This window comes from Dermacentor andersoni, chromosome 11 (genome assembly GCF_023375885.2).
Source record: "Dermacentor andersoni chromosome 11, qqDerAnde1_hic_scaffold, whole genome shotgun sequence".
NCBI lineage: Eukaryota > Metazoa > Arthropoda > Arachnida > Ixodida > Ixodidae > Dermacentor > Dermacentor andersoni.
The window spans coordinates 8,059,416-8,072,790 of record NC_092824.1 but is presented as its reverse complement, the minus strand read 5'-3'; positions in this window follow the sequence as shown (position 1 = coordinate 8,072,790).

Here is a 13,375-nt window from a genome sequence, read left to right as displayed (position 1 = left end):
ATAATTTCCCTGTCAGCGCGTGTCACTTTTATACAGCATCTTTACAGCACTACCAGGCCGGGTAGTTGGCGGAAAGAACGCAACAGCTTACGGCCGTCAGCTGCCTCTTCCTTACGGGTGTCATAATTATCCTAATCTCCGCATCAACGTCGTGCAAGTCCGCATACAGGTATCTGTATCTGAACCATATGTGCCAGCTTAATACATGTGTAGTGAAATTATGGTAACCACTGCGTCTTATCAAACGTATTGGTTTTGCGAATGCGCATTACAGCTGACGGAACGACATACTGTAAGTGAAGCACAAGAGAACAAGGACAAAAGGAGGATACAACACTTGAAGAATAAATGAAGAATTAGTAGGCGTACAGCAAACAAGCGATGACGGAGAACACGCAATGATGCGTCGGGTGTTCTGTGACATCGGTTTGCGTACTTACGGTGTTATGGAGATCAACGGCATAAAAACGTACCGTCAAGCGTACTCCCCCCAACCTCCGCCACATTCATTATGATAATCAACGCCTAAACAAAATGAGGCACTATTTTTTGCCAAGAGTAGACCTCTTTACAGCAAGTCTATGTAATGACTCGCAGACGAAACCAGCATGCTTTCGAAAATGTTTTACCGCCGTAGTATTCGAACGCCAACGGCCAGGAAACACATCGATACCAATAGGCTGTCGGCTGTCGGTGGTTAATTAAGTACAAAAACCTTGGCGCTATGACTAAAAAGCAGCTTCAACAATCAAATAAAAAAAAAAATCAACTGCCTATTTGCCTAGGTAAAAAAAAACACCCTTAGGCACCTCGATTGTTTAACTCAATGGTTTGTGTAAAGTAAAAAATTCAGCATGTTCAGCGCCACTAGCAGAAAAAGCACAAATTAAAGTATGCGACCAAATTACAGTAGCTCCACTTACGCGCTTACGCTGAAACACGGCTCGATTGATTTTTCGCCCTCTGTGGCCATTTGTTGAACTTGAGAGTGTGCGGGGCCTGGTACCACGCCGTAATATCACGCCGCGAGCAGCAGCGCCACGTTCCCCCTGGTGGCATCGGTGCGCAAGGGGGTCATGCGCGCCCGAAGGAAAGCGCCGCTGGTATTCACACCTCCCATTCACACCTCCCCTTCTAGCAATTTTAGGCACTCAACTAGAGGGGCACCACACTATCGTCTGGTGTCCGGCACACGAGCGACTGGCAGGAAACGCTAGGGCAGACCGTATTGCTCGAGGTTTGAACGTCCGAGCAACGGCATGGCCTAGCGACGTCCTTCCACCGAATTCTCGTGACATCCTCCTACAGCAAAGGCAGGAGCGGAGACGTTTTGGACATCCTCACTCCGATTTAAACAGCGAACAGGAAGGGGACTGGCGTCGTATTCAGACGAATACATACCCCAACCTGCACCACCTACACAGAATACACCCCACGAGGTTCACTGACGAGTGCCCGTGGTGCACAGACACACCCACACTAAAACACATCACATGGGAGTGCCCCAGGAGGCCTCCGCACATAGACAGTCCCATATTACACCAACATCCACTAATGAGGAATAGGCAGTGGGAGGCATGGCTTGCGGACGAGGGTCGGGAGAGCCAGTTGGCTCTTCTGGACCAAGCCCAGCGAGCCGCTCGTGCCAGTGGGGCCCTGGAATAGGGGCTCCAACCATCGTGCCTTATTTTATTTGCATTGAATAAAGTTTTACTCTCTCTCTCTCTCTCCCCTTCTAGCCACCCTACTGCGGTTACATGCGCAACAGCACGGCATACCGCTAGCACATAGAGCAGTAAACACGGCTTACAACGTTCGCTACGCCAGCCGAGCTGAGGAGAAAAATAGCGCGAACGAGAAAAAAACACAAGCAAAACGCAAGATCCGCGCGGTTCCAAGGGCAGCGGCCGGGAGACCAATCGTCGTGCAGAAAAACGGGGGCGAAACTCGCTGCCGCGTGGGGGACGCGCAAGGGCCGAGGAGGAAGCGAGGATGTTGCGCGGCGGCGGCAGAGTTCAAAGAGTGGCGGTATTTTCAAATTATCAAGGGATTTTAGTTGGCACTACTTTTAGAGATTGAGGGGTTTTATATCCAGTTCGATCGCAGCGCCGCCGTAGTATTTTTCGGCGTCGCGCGCCTCACCGCAAAGCATGCACCGCCCCAGCCGCTAATCTCACCCATAGAGTTTCTTACAGTAATTACTAGAGGGAACTCTGGCGCTGCAGTCGTTGTACCAACATGGGAATTATGGGAAGTACATGGATTTGTCTGATCTTCGTGCTTGTGGATTCAGACGTTCTTGTGGCTTTATGTATTGTGTTATATAAATCTTATTGTCATAAATACTGGCAGGGACATAAATGTGCAGACGGTGATTGTGTTGACGAATGTAGGTGCTTTATTACGAGCTGCGGGCGGATCGCATGTGCCGTTGGCCTCGGATCCGACGGCCAACGGGCTAGGCATATGCCGTTTCCTAGCGATCGCCAGCTCGCCCGGCTTGCTCGTTCGCTACCTTCGGCGTCCATGAGCGGCATAAGTGGTCCAAGTTCGTGCGCGCCGCTGTACGCTTAGAATGGATCCCGTTGAAGAGCAGGCAACTGTGCTCATTTCGAGCGTGCCTGGTATAAACAAAACTCGCCGAGCTTGGCGCAGTACGATGATCTTCCACGAAGAGTACGTACCCTCAAGCCTGATGCTGTGCCGCCTTTTGCCCCGCCTGGTGTCCTGTTCCGGAATATGCTTCATTCCCAAAACACCCACTACGAATGGTTCGTACTACTTGTAGCAGTGCGTACGCACATTCATAGCCGTCGCTGGCCGCACTTTCCGAGTCGCTACCTTGTAGTGGATCACGGCGGGTATCAATCAACTCGGCTTCGATGATTTCAGGGATTGACTGAGTACGATTTTTGCTGACAACTGAGCATGCACTATATACCAGTTCACACGTGACCGTATTTGTGGCGTCTGCCTGAATACGCATACAATTTCTACAGTGGGCATCCAAAAACCCCCCTCTCGCTTGGGTCCAACTATGTTGGTCAGAGCTAGCTGACGCTGTCCAAATGACAGGCTACGGCAGCATCGCTACAATGTGGCAGAAATGAGACGGGGATTTTCGGATGCCCACTGTAGAAATTGTATGCCTAATCAAGCAGACGCCAAAAATACGGTCACGTGTAAAGAGGTTATAGTGCATGCTGAATGTCACCAAAAATCGTAATCAGTTAGCCCGAGAAATCATCTAAGTGGAATTAATTGACAGGTGTGATGACAGCTGTGTGTTGAAACCGTCCATCGCCTTTTCCAGCAAGGAGCTATTCTTCTTGCGTAGAGATAGGAATTGTGCGCGGTCGGCGCACACATGATGTGTCACAGATTCTGCCATATGTGTGGTCACTTTCTTCAAGATAAAACACTGTTGTAAGCCTGCGCGCGTGTCTCAGCCTCTACTCATTCCTGGTCTTGTGCGCAAAAAGCTGCATTCAGGGATAGAACGATGCATAGCGCTATGCTAAACGTTTGGAACAACTCGTATATATATATATATATATATATATATATATGAAATCGCTGTAGGAGAGCAACACTTCACCGGCCATCCCATGAAGCGCTGATAAAATAAAAGGCAAACAAGAAACGAAGCAGCAATTAATAACAGCGTGGGAACGCGTTGCTGGCCTGGCGGGATTTAACCAGCGAGACCCACACGGGCACAAGGAAGGGCCGTACAAAGGGGGCCAGCTGTACGGGCATACGTATGCACCTCTGCAGATTTTACAGATGAAAGAAATGCCCGTCCGTAACGGGGCACGTATCGCAATTTCTATCTGGCGACGGCAGATAGACCATCGTTTCATTCGGCAGATAGACCGTGTTTCATTCTGGCTTCACAAGTTTTTTTAATGCTACAAGATTGACCATAAGAAAATACGTCGGTCAATGATTCCTTTAAAGCACAACATGACTCCGTATCATGATTTATGTGAATCACAGACTCTGCTAATGACGGAATTACATACGCGATGTTTCTCGCATTGTTCATCAGAATCAGGTTTAAATTAGACTGGCACGCAGATTCTGGGAGCCTGTGTCTTAGGCGGGTGCTCGGGACAGTACAGCAAAGTCGCTAATAGCCAAAGTCATCCACAGATGTGTACTAATTGAGCGTCTTCAAAACTGCTTGCATGCCGGATATTTTTGCCAGCAGAGGCCTGATGGCTCAAAAACTGCAAACAGAGCCCCCAACTCGAAAAAAGAAAGATTCACGCAGAGACTCCTCTGGGAGTTTTCTAAGATAAGCGAGAGTCGGACACGTGTAATCCGTCTTGATTGTGTTATACATCACCACGCGGGCTTGATAAAGTTACATCACGCAGTGCTTGAGAACACTACACGCACAGCACCCGCTGTGAAAAGCTTGTTATAAATAATTAACTCTCCCTAATGTCCCTGTATATCATCATCATCAGCATCATCATCATCATCATCATCAGTCTGGTTAAGCCCACTGCAGGGCAAAGGCTTCTCCCATACTTCTCCAACTACCCCAGTCATGTACTAATTGTGGCAATGTCTCCCTGCGAATTATTTAATCTCATCCGCCCACATAAGTTTCTGCCGCCCCCTGCTACGCTTCCCTTTCCTTGGAATCAAGTCCGTAACCCTTAATGACCATCGGTTATCTTCCCTCCTCATTACATGTCCTGCCCATGCCCATTTCTTTTTCTTGATTTCAACTAAGATGTCATTCATTCGCGTTTGTTCCCTCACCCAATCTGCTTTTTTCTTATCCCTTAACGTTACACCCATCATTCTTCTTTCCATAGCTCGTTGCGTCGTCCTCAATTTAAATAGAACCCTTTTCGTAAGCCTCCAGGTTCCTGCCCCGTAGGTGAGTACTGGTAAGACACAGCTATTATGCACTTTTCTCTTGAGGGATAATGGCAACCTGCTGTTCATGATCTCAGAATGCCTGCCAAACGCACCCCAGCCTATTCTTATTCTTCTGATTATTTCCGTCTCATGATCCGGATCCGCGCTCACTACATGCCTTACCACTTCCAGTGCCTCGCTACCTATTGTAAATTGCTGTTCTCTTCCGAGAGTTAAACATTACTTTAGTTTTCTGCAGATTAATTTTTAGACCCACTCTTCTGCTTTGCCACTCCAGGTCAGTGAGCATGCATTGCAATTGGTCCCCTGAGTTACTAAGCAAGGCAATATCATCAGCGAATCGCAAGTTACTCAGGTATTCTCCATTAACTCTTATCCCCAATTCTTCCCAATCCAGGTCTCTGAATACCTCCTGTAAACACGCTGTGAATAGCATTGGAGAGATCGTATCTACCGGCCTGACGCCTTTCTTTATTGGGATTTTATTGCTTTCTTTATGGAGGACTACGGTGGCTGTGCATCCGCTGTAGATATCTTTCAATATTTTTACATATGGCTCGTCTACACCCTGGTTCCGTAATGCCTACATGACTGCTGAGGTTTCGACACTTTCTCATAATCAATGAAAGCTATATATAAGGGTTGGTTATATTCCGCACATTTCTCTATCACCTGATTGATTATGTGAATATTGTCACGTTGTGGTGACGTTGAAGAACACAGTAGCAATACTGTGAAAGACAAAACTAGCTTCTATTGGGCGAACTTGTGCCCACAAAACAGGCTACACTTAAGCACAACGATAGCGGCGAACACGGTCGGCGATCGTCGAAAATCTGATATGCGGGTCAAGCGGGTCGGCTTTTATACAGCAGTCGTCGAATGTTCCAGACAAATCGTTGGGACCCGCGTGCCTTCCACAAAGTTCTGCACCATTCGCGTCAGGCGATGAAATCAGCTAACGCAAGGTTCGGCGACGATAGACAGCCGGTTAGAAGCATCGATAACTTTCTAGAAACTTCGGATACATGCAGGCGCGTCCCACGCTGTTCGATGAAATTTGTTAGGCGGCGAAACGTGGTCGCCCGATAAAGATAAGTACACGTGTCAATATGGTCTATTGTTGAGTGGCCTTTACGGAATCCTGCCTGGTCCTTTGCTTGACAGAAGTCTAAGGTGTTCCTGATTCTATTTACGATTACCTTAGTAAGTAGTTTGTAGGCAACGGACAGTAAGCTGATCGGTCTAGAATTTTTCAAGTCTGTGGCGTCCCCTTTCTTGTGGATTAGGATTATGTTAGCGTTCTTCCAAGATTCCGGTACGCTCGAGGTCATGAGGCATTGCGTATACAGGGTGGCCAGTTTCTCTAGAACAATCTGCCCACCATCCTTCAACAAATCTGCTGTTACCTGATCTTCCCCAGCTGCTTTCCCCCTTTGCATAGCTCCCAAGGCTTTCTTTACTTCTTCCGGCGTTACTTGTGGGATTTCGAATTCCTCTAGACTATACTCTCTTCCATTATCGTTGTGGGTTCCACTGGTACTATATAAATCTCTATAGAACACCTCAGCCACTTGAACTATCTCATCCATATTAGTAACGATATTGCCGTAATGATATTGTTAGAACTGATACTGTTAGAACGTAATGATATTGTTAGTAATGATATTGTTAGAACCCCTGTATATACAGGGGTTCTAACTCTCCCATACGCATTCCACTGACCATAGATGGCCGCGATTAAAGTTTGTCTGTTAGCGCTACACCTTGGAAGCGTGCCAGGATCGCGGAGAAAAACATGAAAACGCGAGACATAGGCGTTCACAATGTGGAAAAAGCACTGATTTATCGGTGAAATCACATGTCTTAAGCTTAGGTCGGACACCACGGCAAGCTCACAGTATACCCTTCGAGGGCGGTGCGCAAACGTGACATGTCCATGCAATGGGCATTTCGCGGTGACAATTACAAAAATAAGGCGGTTTCATGTGGTACTCACTTTTTTTGTCGGCGATCCGCTTTCCGAGTCAAAGCGACACCGCGCACTCCAAGGGTCAACAAGGGTCGTTGGTCAACGCGTCGAAACCACAAAATGGAGAGTTTGCCCTGCGAGTATTCTAAATTTCAACAAACAAACGCGCCTACCCAGACAAGCGGGAAGCCAAACCAACTGACTCAACTGGCTCCGCTTTCCCCCGGAAAGATGTAAAAGAGAGAAAGATTGGAAGGGAAGGTTGGGAGAGATAACTTAAGGGCAGAGCGAGGGCGAGCTTAAACAACACCCTCTCCCAAGACTTTCGGCCACGTGATAGTTCGAGGCGTCGAGATGCCGTTCTGGCCGTTTGGCGTGAGGGAAAGTACAAAACAAGGTAAATATACCTGGTAGCGAAACTTCCAGAGAAGCCCATACGTTCAAGACATGGCGGTTCATCAGCGGATGGATGAATGTTATGAGCGTCCCCTTTGGAACGGGGCGGTGGGTGGCGCCACCAAGCTCTTGCTATTATACTGCTTAATGCCATATCTAGGTTAAAAAAAGAAAGGAAAAATACTATGAACTCCCACAATAAGTTTTCTGATCCGCTATTGCAAACTTTGCTTTTGTACGTCTCCCAGGATTATACCAACCGGGAAAACCAGGAAAACCGGGAATTATCAGGGATGTTGAGTAGTCTGGGAAAACTCAGGGAACTTGTGCCTCTATCAGGGAAAATTAGCTGTAATATAATTGAAAGGGTCCAAAGTCGCGGTAATGCTGGCTCGAGCAACAGACAGGAATCTTAATGAATCATCTTTGACGCCCTGTCGTCGGCTGGAGGAGTTACCAGTGTGCAGTCAACGACCGACTTTCTGTATTCCCGATAATTTGGACGGCTTCGCGGCACACCCACGTACACCATAGAGTCAATGTATCAGAATGTCTGAAATTCCTGACGCAAGAACTCTTCGCCGTCCGATTTTCCTGACGTTTTGCCGTGACCGCAGGTGCGAAACGGCATTAATCAAAGCCACCACCACTGCCATTTTGATTATCTCGCTGCCTCGAACCGGCGCTCTCGCACGCAGATCCGCTGGCAGCCATAGCCACCACTGCGGCAACGCTTGGCCTAGCTGCTTCGACGTAAGCTATGAAGCTTCTTGCCGTTGGGTGCCGTGATTTTTATTGAAAGAATTCGCTGCTGTCAGCAATGGCACGGACTCTGCCTTTGTGGTCCTTGCGATTGGCTTAGAAGCTTGGAAAGCATGGTGCATTGTATAATGCCTGTTCTCGAAAGTCAGCTTCGCTTCTGTACAGAAATGTTACTTGGTGAAGCATACGCAAAACTATTGCAGTGAAGCATAACAAGCCTGGGAAAGGGCAATTGCCACGGGGCACACTATGTATTCCTTAATTAGACACGCGTGCACCCGGTATTTCCTGTCACAGTACGAGCACCGGTATGCCTAATAGGTGTAGCGACAGGCCTTCAGAGTGTTTTCGAATGTACCTGTGGCGGTTTGAGCCTTTAAGGGCAGTAAATGACACGCATTTATTTTTTCCAACTGGCCGATTTTACGGACGTTTTCGCACCCCCTAGGGAGTTCGAAAAATCGGACGTGGACTGTGCAACTGACCAAGAAGATGCTTCAAATGGTCTGTGGGACGAACGAGTGGCGGAAGGAGGACAAGAACAGAAAGGACTTACGCATTGAGGAATGAACGGAAAGGAAGCGTGCTGCCGCCGTTTTGAAAGAGCTTGAATTCAAAAAAGAAAGTGTTGACTGATGCAGAGATGCAGGTCCAAACCAAAATGAACTCTTTAAAGCAGTGAAACACAACACTGCGGCGTCGTGCGCGGGCTGAGAGTATGTCAGGACAGTTCAGGTTGACTTACGAGCTGTTGAGAGAGAATCTCAATTGTGACAAAGTTCGCGCCTCACACCACTGAGCTTGCTATCAGTTGGTAAAAATAGCTCATATCCAAAAATATTTGCTTCTGTATGCATCTCAATTTTATTCGTATTTGAGAATAATGCCAGACTCCATTTGCAATTTTTTTCGGAGACATTTTATTTGCTATGCATTTTACTAACCCCTTCATTCTATTCACTTTTCCAATAACATAAACACTACTCCTTAGTATTCAAATTGGATTAAGTAGTTTTTTTTATTTTTTTATATGCTTACTAGAGAGTGAAAGCATCGCGCGATATGGTTTCAGCCCGTCATCACATAAAACATAGTTCTGCATCACTCAGGGAAAGCCTGGAAAACTCAGGGAATTTGGAAATGTCAACTAGGTAAACACCCTGGTCTCCGTTTTCTGTCGTTTCCCTACTTTTATTCCACCAATCTTCCACTCGCCTCTTACTAATCTCTATTGCAGACACGTTTACCTTTAGCCTGCTCTCGCTGAACCCAAGGACTTCAAGGAGGACAGTGGTGCCTAAATCGACCGGTGGGCAGACATCTTCACATTCTAATAAAGCATACTCCGTCGTTTCCCTAGCTTTACCGCACCAAGCACATGCTTCTTCTTCCTTATATCTCGCTTTATAGGTGCGTGTTCTAAGGCATCCCGATCTCGCTTCGAAAAGTAATGAGCTTCCCTTTGAGTTATCATAAATTGTTTCTTTCCTGACTTCGTTCTTTCCTCTTAAGTAGTTAATCATGGCAGGTTTCTTTTCCATTTCCGCCACCGATGATATTATTTCAGCATTTCCGACTTGGAGCGCGGCGAGCAAACGTGACATGTCCATGCAAAGGACACTTCGCGCGGTTCATGGGGCTTAGCGCTTTCTACACGAGGAGGGAACACTTCCGGCGAAGAAAAAAACAATGTGACGCCATATCCGTTAAAAAACTGAAGTGACGTCATTTTGTTCTCAAAGGCGCGAAATTTGTTTTGGTGGTCTGTGCTTGGAGCTGTATACTGACACGTGTACTTCTTTATCTTTATCGGGCGACCACATTTCACCACCTCGCAAATGTTATCGCACAGCGCAGGACGTGCCTGCATGTAAAAGAAGTTTCTGGAATGTTATCGATGGTTCCATCCGCTGTCTTTCCCCGGAACTTGTGTAATCTGATTGCATGTATGCGCGACGCGAATAGTGTACAACTTTGTGGAAGACACGCGGGTCCCAGCGGTTACTCTTGAACATTCGACGACTGATCTATAAAAGCCAACGCGCTTGACCCATTGATCAGATTTTCGACGATCGCCGACTGTGTTCGCCGCTATCGTTGTGCTTTAAGTGTAGCCTGTCCTTGTGGGCGCAGGTTCGCCCAATAAAAGCTAGTTTTGCCTTTCACGGTATTGCTACTGTGTTCTTCAACGTCACTACCACGTGACATCTGGTGGAGGTGCTTTTCGTCCATGTGCCGGACGCCCCCGACAAGCCGTGATCCAAGCCCGGACCGCAAAGAGAGAACAAACGTAGTCCCAGACCATCGAGCAAGCCGTCGTCTACTACAGCTGCCCCCGGAGCACGGACTTCTACCTGAGGAGACCAAAAAGATTGTGGCCAAGACAACCACAAAAGATTGTGGCCAAGACAACCCCAGTGTCACCCGTCGTACTTCAACAACCCAGAGAGCCCCTACCTTCCGTGGAGCTGCACCGGAGGATCCGGAAACCTGGCTCGAAACCTTCGAAGGGATCTCGACCTTTAACAACTGGACATCTGAGGATAAGCTACAACATGTGTACTTCTCCTTGGAAGATGTCGCGAGGACTTGGTTCGAGAACCGGGAGTCCACCCTTGCAACATGGGACCTGTTCCGCAGTAACTTCCTGAGGATGTTCACGAGCGTTGCGCGAAAAGAAAGGGCCGAAGCTCTGCTGGAAACCCGAGGCCAACTACCCAATGAGACCATTGTCATCTTCACAGAAGAGATGACCCGTCTTTTCCGACACGCCGACCCGGAAATGTCCGAAGACAAAAAAGTACGTTTCTTGATGCGAGGCGTAAAGCAAGAACTTTTCGGCGGACTAATCCAAAACCCACTGAAGACCGTAGCTGAGTTCCTGACAGAGGCTACGACGATTGATAAAACTTTAGAAATGCGCACCAGGCAATATAACCACCAAGTGCTCACGCCTCAGTGCGCCATCCAAGCGCTGGGTTCCGTTGATCTCCAAGAGACCATCAGGGTCATTGTGCGCGAAGAACTACGCAAGGTCTTGCCTTCGTCGCAGCATCAAGTAGCTTCGATCGCTGACATCGTGAAAGATGAGGTTCAGCGATCGCTGGGAGTTCCTGAGGTGCAATCTCAATTACCGCATTCCCAGCCAGAAGCGATGAACTACGCCGCCGTCGCACGCCGTCAAGTCCCCCTCCGCGACCGCGCCAGGGATCTGTAACGCCGCAATTCCGTCGTACGCCGCAGCCGCCGCCGCCAGCACGGCCACCCGTCGCTCAGCGCACCTACGCGAGGAAGACGGACATTTGGCGCGCCCTCGACCACCGCCCGCTCTGCTACCAGTGCGGCGAAGCCGGCCATGTGTACCGCCGATGCTCATACCGCGACCTGGGATTGCGAGGCTTCGCCGTCAACGCACAGCGCCCGAGAGAAGGTGAACGCCCTCGTGACATCGCCGACTACCTCGCCACTACTCAGTGGAGCACTCGACGACCGTGCCGTTCGCCGTCACCAGGCCGCTACCTGTCGCCGCAACGCCGTCCATACACTGGCCCAGCCATGGGCCGGTCAGCGAGCCCATATCCGGAAAACTAAAAGCAGCAACCGATGGAGGTGCGGTTGTTTGTTCGTCGAACTGACGAAGATCCTCTGCCGCCGACGAAGAAACTACCTCGACGACATAACGACACGCCGCCGTCCCGACGAAGTGTGGAAACAAAGAATACGACGACAAAAGACGACCTGACGTCGTCCCATACCAGCAACAGCTCAACGCGACACAGCCGTGATCCGACGCCAAGACCTAACTGTAACGCAAGACAAAGAACCACCCACCTCGACGTGCTTCTCGACGGCCACGCAGTCACCGCCTTAGTCGACACAGGGGCCGATTACTCCGTCATGATGGACACATCGCCGCCCAGTTGAAGAAGCTTAAGACTGAATGGGAGGGCCCTCAAATGCGGACCGCTGGAGGACACCTCATTACGCCGACTGTAATCTGCACTGCAAGAATTACCGTTCGTGACCAAACTTACCCTGCCACCTTCGTTATCCTCCAACAGTGTTCACGAGACGTCATTCTCGGTATGGACTTCCTGAATCAACACGGCGCAATCATCGACCTCAAGTCGAAGACGATAACGCTGTCGGAAGATGAAGCGATACCGCCGCAGAGCTCTCGTAGTCACCATGCCTTGAGTGTGCTCGAAGATCAAGTGAGCATTCCGCCGCGCACCAGCATTATTATTTCCGTCGGCACCAAAACACTCAATGACGTAGATGGTCTCATCGAGGGGGACCAACGGCTGCTGCTGGACCGTGAAATTTGCGTCGCAAGAGGGATCGCTTGACTGCACGAAGGCAAAACTAAAGTGTTGCTGACAAATTTCAGCCAGGAGTTCAAACACATCAACAAGGGCACTACGATCGCGTACATCGAGGAAATTCTGGAAATCAGTAATGCGTTTGTTCTCTCCGGTTCTGCCGCATCTACCCCGACGACCATAGTTCTCGAACCAGACTTCGACGTAAATCCAAGTCTCCCCATGAGCAAGCAGCAACAGCTCAGAAGTCTTCTCCGACGATATAAGGACTGCTTTTCGACGTCATCGAAAATTCGACAAACAGCAGTTACAAAGCCTCGCATAATAACCGAAGAGTGCGCTCAACTACTCTGCCAGAGCCCTTACCGAGTTTGGACGCGAGAACGTGAAGCTATTAGGCAACAAGTCGACGAAATGCTCCGCGACGATATCATCCAGCCGTCGAAAAGCCCGTGGGCATCTCCTGTTGTCCTGGTGAAGAAAAAGGACGGAACCCTACGCTTCTGCATCGATTATCGTCGACTGAACAAGATCACGAAGAAAGACGTATACCCCCTTCCACGGATAGACGACGCATTGGATGGGCTCTGCAACGCTAAATATTTATAAATACGCATGCAGTCACCACCGGTACTTGCACATTTCGACGAAGACGGCGATACCGAAATCTACACTGACGCCAGTAGCCTAGGCCTCGGTGCCGTCCTAGTCCAGAAGAAAGACGAACATAAACGGGTGATACCTTATGCTAGCCACTCGCTGTCAAAAGCGAAAGGCAATTATTGTACGACTGAAAAGGAATGCCTCGCCATCATTTGGGCTACAGCGAAATTCCGCCCTTATCTATATGGCAGGCCATTCAAAGTCGTCAGCGACCATCACGCTTTGTGTTGGCTAGCTAACTTAAAGGACCCTTCAGGACAGCTGGTGAGGTGGAGCCTCAGACTGCAGGAATATGACGTCACGGTAATCTACAAGTCCGGACGAAAACACTCAGACGCCGACTGCCTATCACGCGCCCCCA